We start from the raw sequence: 27,967 nt of genomic DNA, 5'->3' as shown, positions 1-27,967 counted from the left end.
GACTTTCAAAGGGAGCTGAATCTCTTTCAGCAAATAGGTGATTTGATTAAAGAAAAGAATGAAACCAGAGTTTAACCAAATCAGAAATGCAGGCACAGCCTTGGTATTCTTAGATAGTCTTCCAAACAGACTGTCATCCTAAAGCTGGTAGGGAGGCCAAGTCCAGCAGCTCAGATTTTGAAAGCAGCCCATCACTGTTTTGCTGTGTGCATCACTGCCACCGCTGAAATTCAGTCCCAGGAAGTTTTAGAGTCTGCAGTGTAAAGAAAGCTTAGATTCAGTGTGGTGATATTGAAAGGAAAGTGGTATATTAGTCGATGAATGCATGTTTTCTTGTTTTAGGTCCATTCAGTATAGTTTGTTTTATCCCTAAAATGTCTGTAATTAAATTGATGGGTTTACAGTCAATGGAGATTTAGAATCAAGGAAATACTTAGTTCCCCCAGGCCATTCAGCCCTAACAATGGAGCTCCCGAAGGCACAAGGCCTTTTCCTGGCCTCACACTTGAGCTAATAAAATTTAGTTTTCCTTAGATCCATTTTGTGAAGTCCTTGTGAAATCATCAATTTCTCCCTCTCCCTCCCCTGCTCTTTTGCTCTCTCCAGCTTGTGAAAAATCTTTTTGAATGTCACGTATGCTTGTCGGCATTACTCTAGCTTCTGGCTTTGTAAAAAGATGAAATGTTCCTTTTTTTCCTCTATTCCCTGAAACTGTCTCAATGGTTTAGGAATATCTGAAACATAAGATTCGAAAAAATGCAGCAGTGAAAACTTTATTTTTTTTTCAATTTTCCTAGAGTTATTGATCTATTCAAGCATTTTACTTCTTTCTGTGTCATTTTTTAAAAACTATGTAGTCTAGAAAATTTTCCATTTTATCCAAGTTTTCAAAATTCTTAGCACCGAAGTATGTAGAGTATTTGTATAATTCACTTCTATTTCTCTGTATATATGATCTCTGTATATATATTTTATTCCTAATTTGGTTTGCCATTTCATCTTTTTTCTTAATTAGACCAGTTCATGGTTCATCTATTTTTTCTCATTTTTAAAGAAAGCATGTCAGTTTTTTCCTGCATTGTCATTTATTAGTCTCTCTATACTTATGGATGAATTTCTTCTGCTTTCCTTTGGTTTATATTTCTTATTATTTGCTTTTGGAGTTAACTGCTGAATTCATTCACTTCATGTTTGCTTGTCTAGTAAAGGGCTGGGAATCTGGAAACATTATTAGTCATATCCTATATGTCAAGTTAACAAAAAGACATGGTGAACATGCCGCCATGGACTTACAGCATAACAGATAAGTTGTGTGTGTGTGTGTGTGTAGATGTTCTAAGGATAAAAGAAACTATATTTTAATGTATGCAAAACAAGAATACAAGTACCCATATAATTACATACCATGCTTCACAGCATCCAAAGATCACGTCTAAGCTGAAGCTATTGACCCTAGGATTTTCCCAGAGACAGATACAGCAAAAAAAGAAAAAAGAAAAAAGAAAGAAAGAAAAGAAAAAGAGAAAGAAAAATCCCCAACATTCTTCAACAAGAATAGAGCTAAATCTAACCCGGAAGAGAACTGAGAAGCAGGCAGTCATCCCACACACCATCAAAGATAGTTTTTTCTGCCATGTTTGGCTTGCAGCATGGCTGCTTCTACTCCAGTGTTTGCTAAACCTGTCTACAGGTTAGAATCGTCTGGGAATTTTGTAAGCAGTCCAAAGCCCAGGCCATATGTCAGACAAATTAAATCATAATCTCTGTGTGGGACACAGGCCTCAATACCTATGAAGTTATGAACCGCAGATGGTTCCAACCTGGCGACATAGTCGGACCCACCGCCCCGTGCACATGGTCTAGGACATGCACAGTCGAACCTTACTTGCAATTAATCCTCAGTGTTGTGAAGTAGTGGTTCTCAAGCTTGAGCTGCATCAGAATCACTGGAAAGGCTTGTTAAAACACAAATTTATGAGCCCCACCCCGCAGGGCCTGATTCCCTACCTCTGGGCTGAAGCCCAAGAGCTGACATTGCTGACAAGTTCCCTGGTGACGCTGATGCTGCTGATCTGCGGACCATACTTTGAGAACCCTTGTTGTAAAGTATTGGCTTTAGTTTCAAGAAGGAAAAAAGCTACTTGAATTTAGCTGTGCCCTGAATTCTTTCAAGAAGCTGGCATGACTAGATTTTTCAAAAAGAATGCACACTGAGTTTTTTGAGACCATATGAACTTACGTTGTAGAAACTTGCTGTACTCTCATTTACCAGAAGTCTTTATGAAGTATTTATTAACAAGTACTTCGTAGGCGGCTGAGCTAATTGCCATATTAACAATTCAAGTGTGACATAGTTGCTTCAATCTAAGAACTTCATTTAGCATTTTAGCATTAATTTCTAATTAACCGCTAATGTCTTATGTTTTTTATGAATTCATCTTAATCTGCAAGGATTTCTGTAGAAAAAGGACTCAATGTTTCTTTTCTTTCTAAGGATATATGATACTAACCTGAATAAAAGAAGACCTCTCAATGGTGACTGAGCATCTGTGTGTGAACATTGGGTGTGTCAGCAGGTGTGAACACTAACATGGTGCCGTGAGGTTCAGTAAAGACAAGAGTCCAGTTGCAGATTGAAGGTTTTGCATTCTTTTTTTTTTTAATTGAAGTATAGTTGGTTTATAATACTCTATTAATTTCTGGTTTACAGCATAGTGATTCAGTTTTATATATATTTATATATATTCCTTTTCATATTCTTTTTCATCATAGGCTATTACAAGATATTGAATATAATTCCCTGTGCTATACAGTAGGACCTCGTTGTTTATCTATCATATATATAGTAGTTTGTATCTGCAAATTCCTAACTCCCAGTTTATCCCTCCACCTCCCACCCTTTCCCTCTTGGTAACCATAAGATTGTTTTCTATGTCTGTGAATCTGTCTCTGTTTTGTAAATAAGTTCATTTGTGTCCTTTCTTTAGAGTCCACATATAAATGATATTATATGGTATTTTTATTTCTCTTTCTGGCTTACTTCGCTTAATATGATGATCTCCAGGTCCATCCATGTTGCTGCAAATGGCATTATTTTATCCTTTTTATGGCTGAGTAGTATTCCATTATATATATAAGGTTTTGAATTCTTATGCCACATGGGTCATGTCCACTGGTAACTTAGACCCTAAGATAGGGGTCAACAAACTATGCCCATAGGCCAAATTCAGCCCACACCTGTTTTGTAAATTAAGCTTTATTGGAAGATAGCCGTGCTCACTCTTTTATGGATTGTCTAGGACTGCTCTTGGGCTATGATGGTAGACTTGTGTAGTTCAGCCTACAAAGCCTAAAATAATTACTAGCTGGCACGTATGTATAGAGAGAGAGAGACATTTCCAGCCCCGCTGATCAACTTTCTTTGTATAGGAATGATAAGCCATCTACATAGTCATGCAACCATAAGACTGTCCTATCTCTCTTCTCCATCATGATTCTCAAGATTATCAAGGAAACTGCCAAGTATTTTACTGAAGTCCTAGTCTTGTAAATTTGTTAAAGAGGTAAATGGAGCTATTTTGGCCTGTTTTGTGAATCCTGAACCTTCTACTGGCTGGGTGGGAATAGTGGCTCACTCAGCCTTCATCCTGTCACTTTGAGAATCTAAGGGTTATCTTGCTGAATCAGAATCTTAATTGTCTAATTCTAACATTCTTTAAGGGGAGTTTCTAAGGAATATTTTTTGCATGGGTTATTCTTTTTGCTAATCATCTCTTTTGTGATAAATGATGGTTAACCTCAAGGGAAGTTTTTGAAAGGTCAAGAAAATGTGTTACGGTGGCAGTGGTGGGAACCGTAGAAGTGGACACATATGAGGAGAGAACAGTATTAACCTCGATGGGCTTAAGGATGTGAAAGAGATAATGGCCCATTTCATCCAACGTGCCATTAAAATGAACTATATAAGGCTGGAAGATTAGCATTTCCTGTTAGAATAAGAAATTGCAAGTGAAAAAATATTTGGCTGAGAAAGCAAAGGAAACTATGTGGATGGGAAAGTGACTAGAAAATTGTCAGCTCCCATGTCCTAAGAGGAAGATACAGCAACACATGAGAATCTGTGTATGGGGTGAGGCGAGGTGTGGTTGAGGAAGCAGCCACAGCAAGAGGGAGGTAATTAGAGTGAGAAAGGCGATTAAGAAAAGTCAATAACAGCTTGGAAATTAATGTGATAAGATGGCAAAAAGGAAGCCAGCCGAGTGAAGGAAGCTGGAGTCATCTTGTGCCTCACTGCTCTAGATACGGCACTACAAATACCAGATTTAGCTCTGTTGTGAGACATCGAGGATCTGCAGGAGACATGAGACTAGTGATGAAAATTACTGAGCCCTGAGAAAAAGTAATTTATAGATAAAACAGTACAGTACTTCTTATCAGATGAGTGACAAGTAGAGAACAGTGCAGTAAAAAAGGGGCTTGAAATAAAAACTTCTGCCCCACTAAGAAAATAAGGTAGATTCATGCCCAATATTCTTGGGTTTATATTATATTTTTGTGACCACCCTGCATGAGTAGAATCACACAGTAAGGTTCAAGTCCTGCTTCCTTGCTTCTACTAAAGAAGGAAAAAAGAAAGGAAAATAAAGAGATAAAGGTGAATTGATGGAAATAATTGATGCTGTTTTATCCATAATCAGAGATTTAAGTGGCAGGGGGAAGCACATACTGATATTGATTGATTTTATTGTGCATTTTATATTCCAGTTTACTTATTGAGACTTCACTTGATTGATTTTTATCGTTCATTGTTAATTTAAACTTACCTATAACAGCCCCTGTTATTGCTAGGAATTGTACTAGGAAGTGACCAGATAAGACACAGTCTCTGTCCTCAAAGACCTACAGAGGATCAGATGCGCAGTCGGGTATTTAATGTGAGTGCTATAATGATGAAGTCCAGAGGAGACACACCTACAGGAATCTAGGAAAGCTTCTCAGAAGTGACACCCAAATTGAGACCAGAGAGATATTTAAGATGCTTGTATAATCAACTGTCTTTGTAGTATTTTATTTCCAAAGTGGGTGGTGGATGGATATACAGGTGAACTTCATTCTTTATGGTTTTTCATATGTCTGAAATGTTTTTTTTTAAAAAGAATAATGGTAAGTATGGTAGAGTCGAAGCTTGGGAAACACTAAGATGTGAAATAACTGATATAAGATAAAAAGCTAGTTAGGACAACATAGGATGCTGGGCAGGCAGCATCCCAGTTGATTTTCAAGACCATGAATTTACAGTAGATACCCAGTTGTTCATCAAATCCTTTCTTTTTCCTCGAGGGTAGCCAGCTAAGCTGCATTTTCCAGCCTATGATGCAGACAGATGATTGAGTCTGAATCAAAAGAATATGAGATGAAGGGATATAAGCCCTTCATGACCCTCCAAAATCCTCACAGACGTGACCTTTCCTTTTCTTTCTCCACTAGATGGTTGAATAGAGAGAACTCCAAGGACTTAGAGGAGGATGGAGCCACAATGTGGCAGGAGCCTGGGTTCCTGAATCAGCAGTTGGAAAGGAGGCTCCCAGGAGAAGCATCTGAATGAGAACACACATGATGCTCTCTTATGTAAGTGAGACCTTCTTTTCTGCTAATTTAATCTTGTAAACTTTGGGGGTGGTTCGTCGTATCAATTGCTCTATCCTTGTACCCATCTTCACAAGCATGTTATCTTTTTTCTAATAGTGTTGAACAGCCATGTGCAGATGCTAAGAACTGTTAAATTACATTCTCTGTATTAGATAATTGAATGGGGTAGCCCAAAGGGCAAAAGAATGCAAGGAGTAATGAATAAACGATTGGGTTTGTGAACAATTACATTCATTGAATAATGAGTACGTAACTAATTAGGATTCCCATTTGGAGGCAGAGGACGGGGGAGACTTCAAGAGCATGGTTGGTGTTTCACAAACATAAATCAGGTTCCTGTCCTCAGGAAGGTATGAGAGAGAATGCTCCCCACCCCTCTCAGCTGGATTTACAAAAGAGATGATTGGGTCCCATTCAACCACAATCTCCGAGGAATCTCAACCTGCACAATCATAAAACCTCCCTGCAGAGAATCCGGAAGAAAAAGACCCCTCCCTCTGCCTGCAGGGATGAGCTTCTGGCCCAGGCTCAGCCAGCGGGTTCCCTGGTCCTAGTGGACTCGCTGCAGTAGATGGAACAATCTCCAATATTGATTACCGGAAACACTCAGAGTGAGGGTGACAGAACAAGTGACATGATCTGTAGAGGCAGAAAGCCTGTAGGATCCTGTAAGTGCACTGCCCTCCTCTATCATAACTGGCCCGCTTCAGGGAAATCCTCTTTGTAGGCCATGGGATGCCCAGTCTCCAGGCCCTAAACTCCTGAGCATCCCAGGCTAGTGAGGCCGATGAGCCCTCCTTTCTTCCTGCAGGGCTTCCTCCCACTGTGTGGTCCCTCGGTGGAGGCCATACGATCACCTGGGACTTACCCAGCTGCCTTCTTTTCCTGTCTCCTTATTCCTGCCCAATGGGTCTTCATTCAAGCCTCTGAACCCATCTAGTACAGGACAGTTAGTATGAAGAAAGAGGTTGAAGTTGCAGAAGACTGAAAATTTTATAAATGATGGAAATCACCCGGGCTTTGGAGCTCAGCAGACTTGAATTCAATCACTTACTAGTTGTGTGGGCTTGTGCAGGTCACATGATTAATTGAAAATGAGGATTAAAATGGCCACCTCTCAGGATCTTCTTAAATATTGATGACTTATGTAAAAATCTCTGGAACATAGTAGATCTTCATAAATGGTGGTGTTTTTGTTGTTGTTGGCAGTAGGGTGGCATTTAATGGACTAGTTTCAAGCAGCATGCTTAAACTTTCTGAAAAGAAAAGAGGGCAGAGAGTATGGTTCAGGTTGAAGGTTGCCCTAAGGGGATGCCCATCTGGGCTAGCCTAGAAGCTCCATCCATCCTTTGTCCTTACCTACCCCCAGTGCCTTTGCACATGCTTTCCTTCTGCCTGTCTCCTCCAAGACTGATGCAAGGCTCATTGTCTCACCTCCTTCAAGTCTTCACTCCAAGGTTACATCCTTACCGAGGCCTTCTCTCTCCAACCTGTCTCTCTGCAGTCACTGTCCCTAGCTGTCATTCTCTATCCCCTTTCCCTGCTTTAATTTTCTTGATGAAAATGCTCACAACTTGAAAATTATATATTTATCTCCTGACTTGTTTATGACTCCCCCACTAGAATATGAGATCCATCAGAACAGGGACCTCTTGTATCTCCACAGTATCCCCGATGCCCGGCAGATAATAGATGCACAAAAAATGTTTTTTAAATGATGATTGTAATAGCTGCTTTTGAATGGAAGAAAAATGCTATATTTAATAAGGTGTATGTTAATGTCCATTCACTCATTTAAAAATATTTGTTGTGCACCCATTAACATTATCATAAAAGCGAGTATTATCCATACAATTGTCTCAAAATAAAGGACTCGTGTAAAAGTGATATATATTTTTTTCTCATAGTAGACCATAATCAAGCTTTCTATCAACAAAAAATCTTTTGATTTTCTATAACAGGGGTCCCTGGCTGGGCCAGATTTCAAAGTTTGATAGATCACACACACACGTATGCACACATGCGTGCACACACACATTTCTTTGTTTATATCTACATACTTACTTGGGGACTGGAAAGCGGAGGTAAGGTGTATTTAACCCTGACCACAGCTTGAGTTCAGATATGTATAAATGAGCTCAACACACTGGTAAGGCCCCAGAGAAGGCTGAATTGCGGGGAGGGCTGGCCATTGCCCTGGGCATGAATTAATGATGGTGGAGGCGAGCTCCAGGAAAACCAAGCCGACTCAGGAACATGGCCTGAGGGCGGGAGGAGGTAGCAGTTTGAGCTTTTCTGAGAACTTATCACCGTTGTGGTAGGATGAACCCAGGAAGGCAAAGGAGCTGGGAGTGTGCTGGGAACTGCGGGTTCCCTCAACCTCCTGGCACTTTAGTGCCCAAGCAGCCTTGCTGTGGGACAGCCGCAAACTGAGTCTTCTTTGTACCTTGAGGGGGGCCTGTTTGGATGCTGACATTAAGTGAGCCCCAGGAATGAGGTTTGGGAAGCAGCAGCTACAACTCTGTCCCGTGGGAGCAGAAGTGACATACCTCTGCAGAGCTGTCAGGGCCAACAGGGTCGTGGAAAGTTCCACAGAGGCAGCAGATCTCCAGCGCCACGACACTGAGGTGGCAGAAGCAGCTATCGCTGGTGTGGCGACACAGCTGCCCAGCCCTCCTCGGAGATTTAGGACCGGCACATTCCGAGACCCCGCTTGGCTGGCGGCCACAGCAAGCAGGAACTGAGTCTGATAAACAGGCACCTGCAAGGCCGCCCTGAGGACCCCCCAAAAGGCCTGGGGGGGGGGGGAATGCACAAGGCACTGACATTTCCGTATAAGCAGATGGAAGCTGCGAGCCAAGGGGAATCTGGTCTTAGTATTAATCAGTCCCTGATTGTAGTCGGTATTAATAAACCCACATTTGTCCTCACAAGCAGGTAGAGATGGGAACATTCAGGCATGCTTAGAGCCACAAACAGGGCTAAACTCTTTTGATTGCTGCAGCCTCAGAATGGCACCCACGTCCTCCTGCGCCCACAGCAATGATCCAAAAGGTTCAGATTCATTTGGAAGACATCTTACGGCACATACACCTCTTGCTGGCTTAAGAAAAAAAATCCAGCACATTCTAATAAAAGTCTGGAAGAGAAAGGCGGCTTCGACATTTAAGTCAAATATAGACATTTAATTCTCTATTAGGTGCAGTTTGGTTTTATTAAATTGAAAGCAGTTTGAAAGAAAACTCAGTAAGATTGGAATCTTACTTAAATTAATGACTAATGCTTATTGCTCATTGCCATACCTGGCAAGAAACTTTTAACAAGGCTGTGCAGCAGCAAAATTAGAAAAAAGTATAAGATGTATTATTATAATATAAAAAAAGTATTGTTATAAGGTTTGTTTTATTAAGCAAAAGTATCTGTAGGAAAAAACCTGATTGCATCTCTAATGCAAAAACAGCAAGGTAACTGAAGGTGTAAGTCAGGAGCAGGCAGACGTTTTCTGTAAGGGGCTGATAGTAAGGATCTGAGACTTTGTGGTCCAGGCTCTTTCCCACATAGTCTGCTCCATGGATGCATCAAGGGGTAATCGGTGGTACTGACTGACAGAGCCGTTCTGAGCTATAGAGAGTGAGTGGAATGACACTTTGCATGGAAGAGCCAGTCCGTTCGCAATGAGCAGGCTTTCCTGATAAGAACGCCATTTCCAGTTCTTCGTTCCCCTCCCTCCCCACTTAGGTCATGTGGTGTGCAGGCCAACATGGATTACTAGAGCGCTTGGGCGTTTTACAATTGCATTATAGAGCGGAGAAAATGACTTTCATGTTCATTTTCCCAGAGAAACATCAGTGTGGTTTCTCCAGAATGAATTGTTACCTGTAAAATATTCCATCGGCTTTGCCTTGCAAGGGAAGGGGTGTGTGTGTATGTGTGTTTCTATAAGTGTATGTATGTGAAAGAGAGAGAGAGAGTGAGAGAGAGAATTCAACCAAGAAAAGACTTCAGGAAAGCTCTGAGCTTTGCCTCAGGTCAAGCTCTGAGCTTGACTTTCCTGATTTCCCATTGCTTGTTTGTGTGCTTATAATTCTAGGGAATGTAACTTCCTGATTTACTTACCAAACTAAATTTACTGAGTGTCTACTGTGTGCCAGGCACAGTTCTAGGAACTTGGGGTCCATCAGTGAACAAAATAGACAAAGATCCTTTGTCTTGAAGTGTTTATATTCTAGAGAGGAAAGACAGGAATAAACAATAGATAACAGTTAAGTCAATTAAGTAGTGTGTTCAGAGGTGATAAGCGCTATTTAAAAAGAAAGTCAAGGGGTTCAGAAGTCCTGGGGTTTGGGGCTTCTAATTTTAAATAGGATAGTCAGGCTAGGCTCTTTCAGAGGTTGATGTTTGCACAAAAGACTTCAAGGAGGTAAAGGAATTTGACATGTTGGTATCTTAGTTAAGACTAGTCAGGCAGAGCAAACAGCTAGTGCAAAGGTCCTGAGGTAGCAATATGCATGGCATTACCATTTATGAGCTATCCCTGAATTAGAAAATTTTAACCTTGAGAGTTTATCTCTTATGAAATGACTAGTATTTCCAGACCCCCCTCCCAAATGAAGTAACTCAAACTGGTTCTTTGTCTACTCCCTTTACTCGCTCTCTAATTGGATAACACCATAGGACAGGCAGACCTCAGAGATACTGTAGGTTCGGTTCCAGACCTCTGCAATAAAGTGAATATCACAAGAAAGAAAGCACATGAATTTTTTGGTTTCCTGGTACATATAAAAGTTATGTTTACACTGTACTATAGTCTGTTAAGTGTGCAATGCATGGTGTCTAAAAAACAATGTACATACCTTAATTTAAAAACACTTTATTGCTAAAAAATGCTAACCATCGCCTGAGTCTTCAGCAAGTCATAATCCTTTTGCTGGTGGAGGGTCCTGCCTCGATGCTGATGGCTGCTGACTGATCAGGGTGGTGGTTGCTGAAGGCTGGGGTGGCTGTGGCAATTCCTTAAAATAAGACAAGAATGAAGTTTGCAGCATTGATTGACTCCTCCTTTTCTGACTCATTTCTCTGTAGCATGCGATGCTATTTGATAGCATTTTACCCCCAGTAGAACTTCTTTCAAAATTGGAGTCAGTCCTCTCAAACCCTGCCGCTGCTATATTAACTAAGTTTATATCATATTCTAAATCCCTTGTTGTCATTTCAACTGTCTTTACAGCATCTTCACCAGGACTAGAGTCCATCTCAAAAAACTACTTTCTTTGTTCATCCATGAGAAGCAACTACTCATCCATTTAAGTTTTCTCATGAGATGGCAGCAATTCAGTCACATCTTCAGCCTCCACTTCTAATTCTACTTCTCTTGCTGTTTCCACCATGTCTGCAGTTACTTCCTCCATTGAAGTCTTGAACCCTTCAAAGTCTTCCATGAGGGTGAGAATCAACTTCTTCCAAACTCCTGCTAGTGTTAATATCTTGACCTCTTCTCATGAATTATGAATGTTCTTAATGCCTAGAATGGTGACTCCTTTCCAGAAGGTTTTCAATTGACTTTTCCCAGATCCATCAGAGGAATCATTGTCTATAGCAGCTGTAGCCTATGAAATGTATTTCTTTAAGAGTAAGGCTTGAAAGCCTAAATGATTCCTTGGTCCATGTGCTGCAGAATGGATGTTGTATTAGCAGGCATGAAACCAACACAGATCTCATTGTATACCTCCATCCGAGCTCCTGGGTGACCAGGTGCATTGTTAGTGAGCAGTAATATTTTGAAAGAAATCTTTTCTTCTGAGCGGTAGGTCTCAGCAGTAGGCTTACAACATTCAGTAAACCATGTTGTAAACAGACGTGCTGTCAGTCAGGCTTTATTTTTCCATTTACAGAGCACACACAGAGTAGATTTACCATAGTTCTTAAGGGCCCTAGGATTTTCAGAGTGATAAATGAGCATTGGCTACAACTTAAAGTCACCATATGCAGTGGCCCCTAACAAGAGAGTCATTCTGTCCTTTGAAGCTTTGAAGCCAGGCAATGACTTCTCCTCTCTAGCTATGAAAGTCCTAGATGCATCTTCTCCCAAGAGAAGGCCATTTTGTCTACCTTGAAAATCTGCTGTTTAGTGTAGCCACCTTCATGAATGATCTGAGCTAGATCTCCTGGATAACTTCCTGCAGCTTCTACATCAGCACTGGCTGCTTCATGCTGCACGTTTAGGTTATGGGGGTGGCTTCCTCCCTCAAACCTCATAAACCAAACTCAGCTGGCCTCAGACTTTTCCTCTGCAGCTTCCTCACCTTTCTCAGCCTTCGGAGTATTAAAGAGAGTTAGGGCCTTGCTCTGGATTAGGCTTTGGCTTAGGGGGATGTTGTGGCTGGTTTGATCTTCTATCCAGACTGCTAAAACTTCCTCTGTATCAGCTATAAGGCTGTTCTGCTTTCTTATCATTTGTGCGTTCACTGGACTTTTCATTTCCTTCAGGAACTTTTCCCTTGCATTTACAACTTGGCTAACTGGTGCAAGAAGTCTAACTTTCAGCCCGTCTTGGCTTTTGACGTCCTCACTAAGCTTAGTCATTTCTAGTTTTTGACTTAAAGTGAGAGACGTGTGACTCTTCCTTTGACTTAAATGCTTAGAAGCCATTGTAGGATTATTAATTGGTCTAATTTAAATATTGTTGTGTCTTAGGGAATAGGGAGGCCTGAGGAGAGGGAAAGAGATGGGGGAACAGCCCATCGGTGGAGCAGTCAGAACACACAACATTCATCAATTAAGTTCACCATCTATGTGGGCATGGTTCACGGCGCCCTCAAACAGCTCTGACAGCAACATCACAGATCACCATCACAAATATAATAATGAAAAATTTTGACACGGAGACACGAAATAAGCAAATGCTGTTGGAAAAATGGCTCTGATATGATAGACTTGCTTGACACAAGTTTCCACAGACCTTCAATTTGTGAAAAACATGTTATCTGCAAAGAGCAATAAAACGCAAGAAAATGAGGTATGCTCTTCGGTAAAAGTTTCTGGTATCAAGCTTAACTGACTCCCTAGAGTCCCCTCTCTTATTCCAGAAGAGAGGTAGCACAAGAAAGAAATTAAGATAAAAAATCAGACAGGTGGAGGTTTAAATCCCAATTCTGCCCAATAAAAGGCATGGGACTTCGAGCAATCTGCAAACTTCAATTGCCTTAACTGTAAAATGGAGATAATAATACCCAGATCATAGGGGGTTTTATAAAGATTAAGTAGAATATTAAATAGAACGATGCATATCAAAATCATAATCAAGAGAATGGGAGGAAACTTTGGGAACAGATGAGTGTGTTTCTGGCCTTGATGATCACCATGGTTTTCTAAATGTATTCCTATCTGCAAACTCATCGAATTGCATCCATTAAATATGTACAGCTTTTGACATATCAATCATGCCTCAATTAAGTGACTTAAAAATATCAATAAAGGGGAAAGGTGGAGCTCAGTGGTGGAGCCCGTGCCTCCCATGCATGGGGTCCTGGGCTCAATCCCCAGTACCTCCGTTAAAAAAAAAATCAGTAAAAATTTGAATAGTGCATATAAAACACTTGGCACAGGGTCAGTCCGAAATATTTACTAATATAAATAGGCATTACTTTTGTAGTTTCCACCTTGAAAAAATAACTGATGTTTTATAAGGAACGTAATAGAAGGAATTTCATTGCCCAAGATTTTGATATTGAATTTGTCCCGAGGAATGTATCTCAAAAGAAAAATAGTATCTTTATGGGGTAAATTAGGAGCCTCTGCCCTCCTCATGGACTTATATGCCTATGATAGTGATTTTTTATCCTTCATTTCTCTGATGAACCTTGTATTTAAAGCTATTATTTTCTTAAACGCAAAAGCTTACTGCATATATCCATAAACACTCAAGGGGAAAAGCTCATCATGAAACCAGCTGCTTGGTTTGAAAAAAATACCTTTATAATATTTTCCTCCCCTTTCATTTTATAGAATTTTAAAATTACATGATCAAAATCTCTTCCAGAGAAAATTGCCCAAGATGAGAATCTTGCCATCTATAGAGAAAAGATGAGTCCTGTAATGTGGTACAAGTAATTGCCATAAAGTTTAATGAAAATCTGTTCCAATACAGTGAAAATCAAAGAACAAGAAATATCTACCATGCCAGCAGCGGCAGGAAGAGGGAGAAAAACCTACCATGTTTTATAAATAAATGTGAAGAGTTGAACTAATAGGCCTAAGAAAGGGAGGAAATAATTACAACTCCATGCATCAGAGAATGTTATTTAATTAAGCAAAATGATAAACCTCCAGTCAGGACATAGTCTCACGTTCATAACAGTTTCCACTAAGAGGGAAGGAAGGAGCCAAAGTAATAACTAGACTGAGACAAATTAGTGTTTTCGTTTCTGGTGAGCTTCCCCACGCACATTAGTGTCGGCATCAGTAGACTTGGTTCTCTGTGTGCTTTTAAAAATGGGTAGGCTGAGCCGAGAAAAACATTTTATTCTCATTTCACATTCAACAGGCTAATTGCATTCCATGAACAGAAACAAATAACCTTCCTCCAAAGATTTTCAAATCTTTCCAAACAAAAGCTTCATTCCATGATGCACACAGCAGACACATTCAGAGTGGTTTCTCCCCAAAGCTGGGTCGTTTCCGCCATGCTGAGAAGAAGGAGTGAAGGAGCCAGGCCTTCGGAGGCAGACAGGCTAGGCTCCCAGGGTTTGCCACTTGGCCACGGTGTGATCTTTGGCAATCTACTTGGACTTCTGAGTCTCTTTCTCCTCTCTGAAAAGGAGAGAAAGGATATTGTCTTACAATGGCAACCTCCCAAGGGTGGCATCCCCAAAGCCATCACAAGTAAAGATCAACTAAGTAAAAATAGTATGATAGCCCTGAAAACAAAGCTTAAAGCTAAATCCTCAAAGTCTGCCTTCTCATTTCCTGCATCCATCCCACATGGAACTAGATCACTGTTTCTAAGATGCTCCACAGAATGAGTCTTGGTTAGAAGACTTTGGTTGTAAGATGCAGAAGTCCACTCAAACCAGCTAAACAAAAGTGTATTAGAAGGATGCTAGCTTATCTCTCAGAGCCCATGGAAGATCAAAATTGGGAACTCAAAAACCGCCAGCAAGCAACCCAGGCAGGTCTCTGGGTTCTTCCTTCTGCCTCTCTTCTACATATGTCTTTGCACATTTGATGTTTTAAAATCCAAAGAGGACTCTTAGACACAAACTTTAGAATATAAATGTGAAAAATTATTTTCCTTGGATTTGACGGTTTTGTTCAATTCTAGAAACAGTGGCCACACATTTTAAGTAGGTAATTTGAATGCCTTCTACACAGAGTGATCCACCGTTCAGTATGACTGGTGGAGCGCTGTCCCAAAGCAAGCCCAGTTTTTGTTTCCCATTGCCCTCTTTAAATTCCCCCAAGTGGGGCTAGTTCTTCCCCTGCCCTGGGATTAAAATTGGGAAATGCAATTACTTTTCTACTTATTCTGAGACAATATAGAGAAGTCTTTGGTCACTTGAAATCCCACAGCACAGTCACCAATCACCCTGTTCAGTCCCTGTGAAAATGAACCCTTCAATCTTCATTTGAAGATCTTGTTCCCCTCCCCTGGGTCTGATCTGTTGCAAAGATTTCCCCCAACACCCCTTGAGGCTGCAAGGTTGAAGACTTGTTTACCCTTAGCAAGTGCTCGGTGATAGTTGACCTCCCAACCTGATTTGGAATCTAATCCCATAGCTGAAAGTATTGGTCCCGTGGGTCCCTTGACCAGCTGCTGTGAACGCGACTGCTCACTCCCCTGCCACCTTCTCCACCCGGGAGGATTGCCCTTGGCAGTTGGAGTGGCCTTGCTAGAGATGCCTGGGAGTTTCACTCCCTCACCCAGGGCGACAAAGGACTGTCTGATGTGACGATCCCAAAGCCCTGCTTCCTGGCCTCAGGGTGGGGTAGACTCTGATGCTGTTCATGCTCCAAAGCTCCCCAAAGTTTCAAGCCAAGACTACGCTTCACCTGTAACCACATTCTTGCTGAATTCCCCCCTACCCTAGCCAGCTTTCTCTACTCCTTTACTGACTTTTCTTCTAAGGACTCACTAAATGACTCACACAAAAATCCCTGTGTCGGGCACTGTTCCTAGGGAATGCAGTCTAAGACAGCTACATGTTGTACCTTGGTTCCTCAGTCAAAGCTTTCGGTTAACACCTTGTTACACCAGACCCTGATGACCTTTATTATCCTAGTCCTCTCCCACCAGGACGATGAAGTTCCCCTGAACACTTTTTAATAGTCATAAGGTGTTGCTTTGGCTGAAAAAAAAAAAAAAAACTTGCAATTCTAGATCCTCCCTATCTTCTCTTTTGTCTCTGATTGCTTCCTGCCAAAAAAAAAAGAGAGAGAGATCAATGTGGTTTTTCTTTTTATTTTTTTTCTCCTTTTTAAAAATCATATATTGGGCTATCCAATACCTAACTCTGAACACCAGTATTTTCCAGTAAATCAGAAAGGAGGATTATCTGTCAACTCCGAAAGGAAAATCAAACCAAGATGCACAAGCAGGAAAAAAAAAAAAAATCAATTTTCTCCAGGTCATTCACCTACATCATTCCTTCAGAATAGAAACAAAGCAAAAGAATTGCTTTGTTCTTCCAGACAACCTGGCCCAAAGGAAGCAGAAGGGAAAAGATGAACTCGGAGTTGTCTGTACTTAAATAAAGCCTTCCTGTGAGTAAATAATGTGCATTAAAAGGTCACTCTTGATTCTTTTCACTTGGTTCTGACATAGAAAAATGTCTGATTGCCAAGAAGAGCATTTTGTCCTAGTGTGAATCCTGGCCCACAGAGAGGCAACATTAATCCAGGGGGCCTTGAGGGGCCAAGGCAGCCCCAAATGCCTCCCACCAAACCACAGGAAGAGAGATGGGCAGTCAGAAAGTCCTCAGTAATGCTCTAGCACAGAGGTCGGCCAGCTTTTTCTGTAAAGCACCAGATAGTGAATATTTTTGGCTTTGCAGGCTATACCATCTCTGTCACAACGTAATCCTGCCAGTGTAGCTTGAAAGCAACCCTAGAAGATACTTAAAAGAATGGGCGTGGTCATGTTCTGTTAAGACTTTATTAATGGACCCAGATATTTGAATTTTATATAATATTCAGATATCTCAAAAGACTCTTTTTTAAAAAATATTTTTCAACCATTTGGGAATATAAAAATTTTCTTAGCTTGTGGGCCATCTAGAAACAGAGCGGGCTGGATTTGGCCAAATGGCTGTGGTTTGCCAACCCCTGCTCTACATCATAGGGTAGAATTTCTCTTCAGTTCATTCAGGACTGGATGTTGGTTGTTAAATTTGAAAAGTCAGTTAAAATAAGGAACCACAAAAATGATAATACTTATTTTTAATAAACAACTTTTAATACATCAATATATGTGCACTTACAGATTCTTTCAGTATAGGGCCATGACTTTTTATTTTAGCAGAAGTTCTGCCTGTGAGACTTCAGATGGCCTTTCTTAGTACTTTGACTAATGTTTCTAGTTCAGTTTGGTCTTAAGTAGAATGAGAATTTAAAGCTCCTTGCAAATTTATTTAAGGTGCAGAATGCTTCTGATTTTTTACAAACCTCCCCAGTCTTTTATAGTTTTGCCCCTCCCCCACTTTTTGACAGCAAGTGTTTCAGAAACAGGTCTTTGCAAGCGTTTTTCCAAAGTATCCCACTCAGTTTCTTAGAACAGCAATTTTCTTCATTATTACATTGCATAGTTGTTATGACAAAGAAAAGTGGCATAAACAGGTGTAGAAGCAAATGCAGTGAGCACTTGAAGCTAATGGTGGAAACAGGTGTGTGTGTGTGTGTGTGTGTGTGTGTGTGTGTGTGTGTGTGTGTGTGTGTGTGTGTGTGTGTGTGTGTGTGTGTGTGTGTGTGTGTAACTGAGACCAGCTTACCAGGCACACGCATTCAGTGGGCAACGCGCATCAATCGCTATTTTCCATAGAAGGAAGGTCACGGCCGTTAATCCAGCAGTCAGTTGAGTGGAGTATCCTGTGTTCTGACCATGCTCTTCTGGTGCTTGACCTGGATGTGGGGAGGAGAAATAGTGCAAGCATTTTACAGCTCTTTATTGCAAGAAGTTAGTGGAGTTGCATTGCCCAGGGTTTAAAGCAAGAGCATGCCTCGCTCCCCTCAAAAGAAATGTATTTGTCATTTTCTTCCTCGACAAAGAGAAAAGACCAATTCAAGTGAGTTAGCCCATGATCTAAGGAGGTACATATTGAGTCTTCCCAGCAGGGATCAGCGCTCTACCGCAGTCATGGGTGCGCTGTGCTTTGAATAGCAGTGGGAGTGAGTTTTATGGACGGAAATTAGTACAGCTGTTGAAGGAATGTCAAGCTGATTAGAGCATAATCATCATGAAAACATAGTCAAAATGTAGTGGAATGAGCCAAAAGGGAATTAGGAGAGAAGAGAAACAAGAGTAGCCCCAACAAAAAAATTGCCACGTTGCCCAAAACAAACATGTCATCTCTTTAGCAATCAAATTCCAATGCTTTTCTCTTCTGCAATGAGCACACTATTAGTGAAAAACTAATTGATGTATTTGAATTATTTGCACATATCCCCCTAGATCTCTCCGGTAGAATATGAGCGTCCTCATGAAATCAAAGTACAAATTGCTTTTAGCCTCCATTTCAATGCATGTCACTCGTTCCTGCTGAACCTCAACAGCTCTCTGATGGATGCTCTGCCCATTCTTCACACTATCCTTAGTACCAGTGTCACCTGAGGTAACTGGCAAGAAAAGGACCAACCCAGGCTTCTGATTGGGGCTTCAATTCTGATTTGATCCTTTGAGAAACTGTGATTTTCAATTTGAGCTTTGGCCTGTTGTTACTCTGTAGACAAGTGCATGTTAGAATACCCATGGGCTATACTGAAAAATAACTCCTTTAGAACTAGCTGGGTGTGAGGAGAGAGGAGAGGAGAGGGGACGAATGCTCATGTTTGATCTTACAACACGTTAAGCTATCATTATGCTCTGTGAGCTTCAGAGATGTTTAGAGCTATGTCCTGAGACATGTGATGTCACTGTTTCCCAGCTGATCTACTCTGTACTGGCTTCCCTTGGCCAGTGAATACATCTTATTTCTCCCTTAGACCTTGGGCATTTCCTGGTACACCTGCTCCCAATTTCTCTCTCCCTCTCCTCCCCCCTCACCCCATCCAGGAAACACTCCAACTTGCATGTGTTACACCCACAGACTGGAAATTCAGGTCATCCAAATGCAGAAGACTTCTCTTGGCTCTAGAAACAGAGTAGTTTCTCAGCCCTTCCTGAACTGTCTTTCATTTCTGGGGCTGGAGTCTGACTTCAGTCCTCGGGTATCTGAAGCTCTCCCAGGCAAGAGTAAGACCCCACCCCCACATCTGCCAACACCAGGGGACACGGTTCAAGCTGTATCAGTGCTTTCCTTTGTGGCCCCCTGACAGGGATGGGACTAGCATGTAGCCCCTCTCCACCCCACCTCTAAAGGGAGCAAGAACGCTCAGTTTTGCAACAGTCCTCTTATGGAAGATAAATTGCTTCAGCAATCTCCTTTACAGAGTCCTCTCTCTGGTGCCTTTTTATAGCCTTGATATGGCTGAGGGGTCCAGGAGTCCTGGAACAAAATCTTGGACTCAGTTCCTTTAAAATCACTTATGATGATTTGGCTGACTCATTTTGGACTTTCATCTCTATTGTAATTTCTTGTCTGGCCTGAAACTTCAGTCTTAACATAGTCATGCATGCAAAGTGCCATCATCCAGAGATAATCGCTAAAAACGTTTGGCTAGATATCCTTTTATATATTTAAAGTATCTTTTTCGTAACAAAATGAGATTATTTTGTAACCTGAACTTTTTTCAATTAACAGTATATTCTGAGCATCTTTCCATGTCAATAAATCTCTACATCAACATGCTAAATGGTTAAAAGCTATTCCATTGTATGGAAGCTACCATTATTTAATCAATTCTTTCTGGACATAGATTGAGGCTGTTTCTTCTTTCTGTTTTGATAAATGATCCTGTGAAAGACATCTTTATTTATACACTTCAGTCCATTCAATTATTTAACTAATATTTGTTGAGCACTTATTAGAAAAGAATCCTATGATTTCTTTGGGATAAATTTCTAGACGTGGAGTAGCAGAGTCAAAATGCATGTGTATTTTAAAACATTTGGTATATATTTCCAAGTTTCCTGCAGATATGTGTGTTTGTTTACATGTTTATGTAAGTGAAAGAGAGTGTATTTAGTCCCTGGAGAAGAAAATGTTTCTTTTGGGAAACTTCACTTTTTAATTTGTAATACATTTTTTCTTTATATGTCTTATATTTTCATTAATAAATAGGTTTTCTTCTAATGTAATACATTTAACACAAGTCATAAATGTATTTACTGTAGCTCCAACAAATGACTGAACTGGACTTCTTTTACTCTAATTTTAGACTTGCATTAAAAATTGCCAAAAAAATAGAATCTCCTTACATCCCTCTCTGGTTTTCCAAATGTTCACATCTTACCGTAGCACAATGATCGAGAACGGGAAAGCTATATTAGAATGTTCACTAAACTGCAGAACTTATTCAAGTTTTCCCAGTTATTCTCCTAAGGTACTTTTTGTATTCCAGAAACTTACCCACGATTCCACTTTGTATGTATCTATCATTTCCCTCGGTCTCCTCCAGTCTGTAACCATTCTTTAGTTTTTTCCTGTCTTTCACGACATTGGAACTTTTGAAAAGTACTGACTGGTTATTCTGTAGACTGTTTCTCACTGAGGGTTTGTCTGATGTTTCTAACAGTTGGATTGAAGTTGCACATCTTTGGCCGGAGTGCATCCTATCAAGGGGCTCATGATGTTGATATGTCTTGTTACTCATGATGTTTACCTTGATCTCTGGGAAATGCCATTTTAATGCTGCAGGAGGAGAGTGGAAATAGTGTTGGTGGGGCATCAGCCATATATTAGGTGCACTGCCTTTGCTCTCTCTGTAATCCTTCTAAAGACTGTGAAGTAAGTCTTGTTCTCCCCATTTTATTGAGTCATGTAACTCACTCCAAGTCATAAAAGATTTGTCTGGCTCCAAAGCCAGGGCTTTCCCAGCACAGGATAAGCATTTCTCCAATATGGGAAACCATTAACAGCGAACCCAGCCCACTGGGATGTGAGTTGCTACCCTTCTAGAATTTGATTCTCAACTTAGTGTTCGTCAAGGTAGAAGTATATAGAGTCATATCTTGAGAAACAGTCTTCTGTTATTGATTAACAAAGCCAAATATTTAGTGATCAAAAGTGATGGAAAACTCCTCCATCTGACAGCACATTGTAGTGCCTCTGATCTCTCTGCAAGATTTCTGATGTTATTTTCTTCCAGGTTATCGTAATATCGAAACCACAAGACAAGCACAAAATAATTTCCTAAATTGAAAACTGTGAGATACTGTTTTTCACTCAGTCATATGTAGACAACACTTGCATCAGACTGATTGTCTGAAAGCCAGTGATGGATTTCTCTCTTTAGATAATTGGTTTTCCTGGGAAGGAGAACAGGCAAAGCCTAACACCTGCGTGGCACTTCTCATTTGGGGTAATTCATGCCTGCGCCCTGTGAATGTCCCTGTAGTACCATTTAAGGGGTTAACCTGATCTGAGATGCTGACTGAGTGTGAAAGAAGAAACAAAAAGTTGAACCCTTGAAGAAAAGCAAAATGAGACAATGCGCGGAAAGTGTTCAGCCTTGTGCCCTGGTACGCCGTGAACATGCTGTAAATTTCAGCTCTTCTTGCTGCCACTGAAGCTGTCCTAGATGTCACTGTTGTTTAACCTAGGGAAGGGAATGTGTGTCTGGCTCATCCCCTGCTCTATGAGGCAAAATATTAGACTGCTGTAAATTTAGAAAGGAAGAGGGCTGGTCCCTGGCCAGTTTGGCAGCCGTGTCTTCTGTAAGTACGCTCGTGCTATTCCATTGCAACAGCTTCTAAACGTGCCATTTTGAACCCATTTGGGAGCAAGCTTTGGAGCTAAATCAAGGCCATGTGGCAAAGAGTCAGTCAACCACTTTTGCAGTCACTTCCTTTGGGCTCCCCATCTGAGAGAGTGGCTTCAGCGTAAGTGATCATAGGGCAGAGTTTCTCAGCCTCAGCGCTATTGATATGCAGTGCCTGATATTTTTGGTCTTGGGGGGGGGTGCTGTGCATTACAGCATGTTGAGCAGCATCCCTGGCCCTTCCCCACGAGATGCCATTAGCAGCCCACCCCAGCTGCGACAACAGCAGCCCAAAACGTCTGCAGACATTGCCTAGTGAATCCAGGGAGGGGGGACGGGGATCACTCCCATTTAGAACCATTGCTAAAAGGGAATGAGTAATTCCATAATCCAGATAAGTTATCATAAATTCAAACTGAATATAGTTCCCCATGCTGTACAGGACACAAAAACTAACACAACATCATAAAACAACTATACTTCAATTTTTAAAAGATGAAAAATAAATAAATAAATTCAAATTGGAAGTATTGGGGAGATGGGAAACAATATTTATTGAGCGGTAAGTGCTTTGACAGTTACGACCTCATCTACTTCATGTAATTTTCACAATAGTTCTAGAGCTAGTTTTACTCCCCATTCATGGACGGGGAAACAGAGGCTCATAGGAATCAGGTGATTTGCCCAATTGCCCTCATAACTGTTCTGTGATGAGAGGGCGCTCTGACAGCAAAGCCCATGCACCTATCATGCCTTCAAGATCCTCAGTTCAAATAGAGAATGCTCCGCCTCATCATACAGTTTCTTCTGCCAAGGAATGGGAGAATTACATTTACCAAGAACAAATGGTTATTAAGTTATGGTCTCTCACGATAAAATCCACCAGTCTTCATTTTGCTTCATGAAGCTGTGGCTGGGGCCTCAGTTAAACTACTTTTATCCTTTACCAATTAGCTTCCTATTTGGGCTTGCCAATAGGGGGCACTACAGAGAAAGGTTGGTAGGTGGGAGGAGGCGAGAGGGAGTTTCTTCTGCTTATAAGCCAGCTATTCCTGATCCAGCTGATTCAGGGACTGCCACTGCTGAGTGCCTAAACTAACAGCAGAAACCAACACAGACTCTCTAATATGGCAACATTCTTCCAGGGGACCAGCCACCTGGTGGCAGGTTAATTACTCTGGATCCCTTCTGTCGCCCATGGAGTAGTGTTCCCTCTTAACTTGAGCAGACATGTTTTCTGGGTATAGATGTGCCTTCCCTGCCGATAGCATTTGTGCCAGCACCACCATCTGTGCACACACGGAATGGTTTATTCGCCACCATGATATCCCACAAGTCATCGCCTCTGACAAAAAGCTCAGTTTACGGGAAAAAAAAGTGTGGTAATGAGTGCATGGCCATGGAGTTCTCTGTTCTTACCACATACCCTGTCACCCAAAAGCAGCTGGTCTAATAGAAGGAAGGAAAGTCCAACGAAAGGTTTAGTTGTGACTAGTTGGGAGATACAGAAAAGACTGGGAACTATCTTATGGGAGGTAGAATATGCCCAAATTCAAACTGTAGGCGCCTAGAAGAAAGGTCAACAAGCAAGCAAACAGCCTCAGCTACAAAAGCACGCGTAGACAGCTCTCTGGTCTTTAGAAAAGGTGAGGTCCCAGTCCTACAAAGACCTTTGAAGTGGGAAATACAGTAAAAGGGCTTGAATTAGAAAACCAAGTTATCTGCACAGGACATAAAGGAAAAGTTCTCAGCATTGACTACATCTTAGAATTATCTGGGGGAAATTACTAGAGAACCCCTCTAGACCGATTAAATCATCTAGGAGTTGGACCTAGTTAACAGTGATTTTTTAAGCTCCGTGGGCATTTCCAATGTCAAATCAAGGCTGAGAATAGATGAGTAGTGGGTACGTTCTACATCTTTTATCTTTCTAGCTAAAGTCAGGACTGGCTTAGAGACTGGAGGTCTAGAAAACCCACAGGAGAATTTTTTCAATGCCTGTAGGTCCTAGGAGCCCTTACTTAGCTGTGCATATGTACATCTGTGTAAAACATACAATATTCATGGAAACTGGCATCCTATTTGGCAGCTGATTATACCTACAGAATCATTGAAATGGGAAAAAGCATTTGGAAGTTACAATAGTTTCTTCCCACTTTTGACTTCAATTTTAAAATCTCTAAACTATTCAGAATACTTTAAAACTTGTTATGCCACAGGGGGACTAAATAGCTGAGTGTTTCTAAAAGAGAGGAGCTTGATGGTAATTAAGACATTCCATGTAAGGTAACAGGGAAGCCTTGGACTATAAAGTTTTGGCAGTGCTGACTTCTTAATAACGAGATCCAGCTGTAAGCCTCGCTGTAGTCACAGCTGCTGTTCGTCCCTCATTATACCCAAGCCGTGGGTCCTGGTGCCTGGAGCAGTCAAGTAAGACAAAGGGAAGCAACATTACCAGCTTAAGTATTTATATCTTCCCTTTTTTTCACCTTCTGTTGACACTAGAGATACCATAAGCACATCGCCATGGAAACTGTAGCACCAGCCAAGACACTGTTGGGTTTTTCAGGACTCTACATGTGAGAGTGTAAATAAGAATAGTGAGAATTTTACAAGCGTGGCCGAAGGAAATGAAATGGCCATTGGGTCTTGCTCTGACTAAGGGTGTCAAATAACTTACTTTTACCAGTATCCTGAAAGAAATTAATCTACGTACAGAAAGAAACGCCACTATATCAATGACAAATTATCCATGGTAGCCTTATAGTAGTTAAGGCTTGGCACAGTCTGAACTGAATGATAGTTAAGCTGGCTAAGAAGGGTGATAATTCTTTCCTTCCTTTCTTCATTGGCTTATGTATTTATTCCTTCAACAAATATTTTTTGACCGTCCCTGCATGCCAGGCATATACCAGGTGCTGGACACACAAAGATGACTAAGACACCAGTGTCTTGTTATAGATCATGCAGCTCCAAACCAATGCATGCATCAGGGCCTGATTTGTATACGTACACTTGCTTCCTACTTTTAAAAATTAATATGTGAAAATCTAAACTTAGGAAAAATAAATAAGGAAGTGATGTTTCTGGTTTCCACAAAACTTTCACGAAATAATTCACCTCTGGGTTCTTTCAAATAGTAAATCCCTTTAGGGCATTTAAGAGTTACTGGTGATTGATCATGTGATTAAGGGATTACACAGTCTAATGCAGTGTGTAGTTCTCAACTCTGGTTGCACATTCAGATCACTGTAAGGAGCCTTTGAAACATAGTGATGCTCAGGCCCCATTTCAAACCAACTGCACAACAATCTGTGGAAGTTGGAATCGGGCCTCAGTATTTTTTAGCCTTTCTGGGATCAATCTAAATGTGTATCTGGGGTTGAGAATCACTGCACTAAACCAAGAGTGGTCTAATTCCTACCAGCCACTTGTTTCTGTTAATAAAGCTTTATTAGAACACAGCCATTTCCATATATATTGTCTGTGGCTGCTTTCACACAACAAAGGCAGAGCTGAGGACCTGCAGCAACTGCATCGCTGAGCAGCGTGACAGGGACCATAGGGCCCACAGAGCTGAAAATATTTACTATCTGGCTCCTTACAGCAAACAGATTGGTGATCCCTGGACTGAAGAAAGGAGAGACACAGAAAGCTCAAAATGTCGAGCATTCAATTGTCTGCAGCTTTTTTTTCAAGCATATAGATAACGCAGCTATTGAAATTATTCTGACGGTTAGTGAAAACAATTTATTCCACTTAATAAAATTTGATTTACATGCAATTTTTCAGAAGTATGCTCTTAAATGGGGCACCATTAAGCCCCTGGACTTTCAGCTTTAAACCCGCTGCGGTGGTGCTGGAGCTGGCCCTCTGCAAACCACATTTCAGCTGGCCGGCAGCGCTGCATTAGGCCCTGCCAATAGGGGGCGGAGAGGAACATTTCAAAAGTGGAGGAGGACCAAGAGATGGGCTCCTTCCTGCTTGCTTTTATTTCTGTCCGCATCATCCTGGCCATGCTTCTTTATCCTCGCCACGGCAGTTCATTCCAGTAGCAACAGTTGAGTCCACTTTAAAATTTTGCTGACACTCTCAGAACCAACCTCACAGAGTACCCTTGGAGATATCATCACTCACAGGCAAAGTCCTTTTGTTAGAGTTTTAGGTCCCAACCCCATGCACCTCTTCTCCCAGCTCCAGAGGCTAACACCAGCAGAGCACTGCCATCTCCCCAGAGGCCTCCAGTTGCTACCTCCAGGATGCATGTTTCCTTTTTGCCTTTTATTTTTCCAGTGCTTGGGGTATTATTTATATTGAATTCTCTCTGTTAATATTACTGGTGTGATTTCTATCTCGTGTGTGAGAGAGTGCTGTTGCCTACTATAGGGATCATAAATTACCATTGTACCCTGTATTCTATAAAGCTTGACGGATTCAGACTGTTGTGTGGGAAATGGAAGGCTAAATTTGAAGACATTATGCTCTCTCTAATATAATCTACCTACATATTCATTAATAATGTCTTATTTATGCACTGCATGAAAGAATGAGCTTTGTCACTGTGCATAATATGGTTCGTGACTTCTGAGGAAATGCCTCTTTTACTCTTGTTGGGAATTCATGAATAAGAATTCACTGCATGTTTATAACGGTATATGCTGCAAAGATGTGATTTGGTGCCTCTAGGGGATCCCACCCCAGCCCGGTCATCCCTAAAAGATAAGGGTCAGGTAGAACATGGGTAAATCAGATAACTTCTATCCATTCGCTGAACCCAGAATGTAATCGGTCATTTCATCTTTGTAAATAAGCTAAAAGCTGGAATTTGTTAAGATGGTATTAGAGCCAAGAAAGGGACAAGTGAACTAGAGACAAGCTCTTCTGTGGCTTCTGTTTGGTCCATGATTTGTTCTCTCACATGAATCTTCTAAGCTGATTTAGATGGACTAGTTTATTTTCATTTCTTAGTTAAGTTTTCTTTTAAGAAATGGCTCATTTACTACCCTTAAATACAAAGAAAAAAAGGGGGCAATTAAACCCTGGATTTGTAGAATAGATAACAGGTCAGCAAATGACAGTCCACAGGCCAGATCTGGCTTGCCACCTTTTTTTGTATATAAAGTTTTACTGGAATACAACCAAGCCCATTTGTTTACATATTGTCTATGGCTGCTTTCACTAAAACAGTGAAATTGAGTAGTTACATCTGAGACTGCATGGCCCACAAAGCCAGAAATACTGATTCTCTGGTCTTCTACAGAATTTTACTGACCTCTGACGGAGAGGAAGAGTGACTGTCACCACAGTGGTATGTGCCAACCATTGGGGTGTCAGCCACAGGGCCCGGGGGAAACTCTGGTTCTCACGCTTTCCTTGGCAATTATGTGCTCAAACTAGAATGCCCTGCCAGCCCCTCTGTACCTATCAACCCCCTACTCAGCTTCTAAGCGCCTGTATACAATTTCTCTGTGTCATTCAAACTTCCCTGACTGTGCTTGGTGTCATGCCTGTCCCCTCCACTATCCATTTGTCTCCAACTGAATTCTTGGGCTCTTTCAGAAATTGCATGGAGTGTTATTCATCCATCTCTTAAAATACACTTGGCGAGGGCCTTGCACAGAGCAGCTAATTAGTAATTATGGTTTCACTGATCAACACTATCCAGAGGGACCCATAAAGCTGTCTCGGGCACCAAGGCATGTGTTTACTTTAGAAAAGGGTACTCGAGTTGTCATCACCTGCTATTGTTTGTGTCCTGTACATCAGGAACTGCCTTCAAGCCACCATCACCAAAACAGATCAGGTGATTATTAGATAAAAGACTGGGTCATGTGAAAATGAAGAATAGGGGAGAAAGTTATTCATCTTTGTAACCCTCATATTCCCATGTAATTCCTGCTTATATTAAGCATAATGGTATATATGCTAAAAGAAATAAGCTGGACTGATAGATGAGATAGGTAGGTAGATGGATGGATGGATAGATAGATAAACAGACAGATAGATGGTTGAAAATTTTTTAAGGTCCTAAAACAGCCTAAAGACTATATTTCTTCTCCCAGATGATTTCTGTTTTATTAAGAATTTTCTCCTGAATAACACAATATAATCTATCTTTTTTTTATTTTTGTTGATTTTTTGGGTAGACAATTTGTCTATGACATAGATGTCAATGTAATCTACCTTAAGCGCAATGATTTCAGATAGCATTCATGCTGAGATTTAAAAGCAAGCACAACATACAGAAATA

At 41.1% G+C, this 27,967-nt stretch overlaps 1 long non-coding RNA gene across 1 annotated transcript in view; it reads left to right on the top strand.

The window, feature by feature from the left end:
- Positions 1-2,561: 2,561 nt before the first annotated feature.
- LOC116661999 overlaps positions 2,562-27,967 on the top strand; it is a 61,156-nt gene continuing 35,750 nt past the window's right edge. The window contains exons 1-2 of the long non-coding RNA XR_004317970.1: positions 2,562-2,639; positions 5,488-5,628. This is a non-coding gene — a long non-coding RNA (uncharacterized LOC116661999). The remainder of the gene's footprint in view (positions 2,640-5,487; positions 5,629-27,967) is intronic.

The sequence above is a fragment of the Camelus ferus genome, chromosome X, assembly GCF_009834535.1.
Source record: "Camelus ferus isolate YT-003-E chromosome X, BCGSAC_Cfer_1.0, whole genome shotgun sequence".
Taxonomy (NCBI): domain Eukaryota; kingdom Metazoa; phylum Chordata; class Mammalia; order Artiodactyla; family Camelidae; genus Camelus; species Camelus ferus.
The sequence above is the reverse complement of the archived record's forward strand: the minus strand, read 5'-3'. Positions and strand labels throughout refer to the sequence as shown.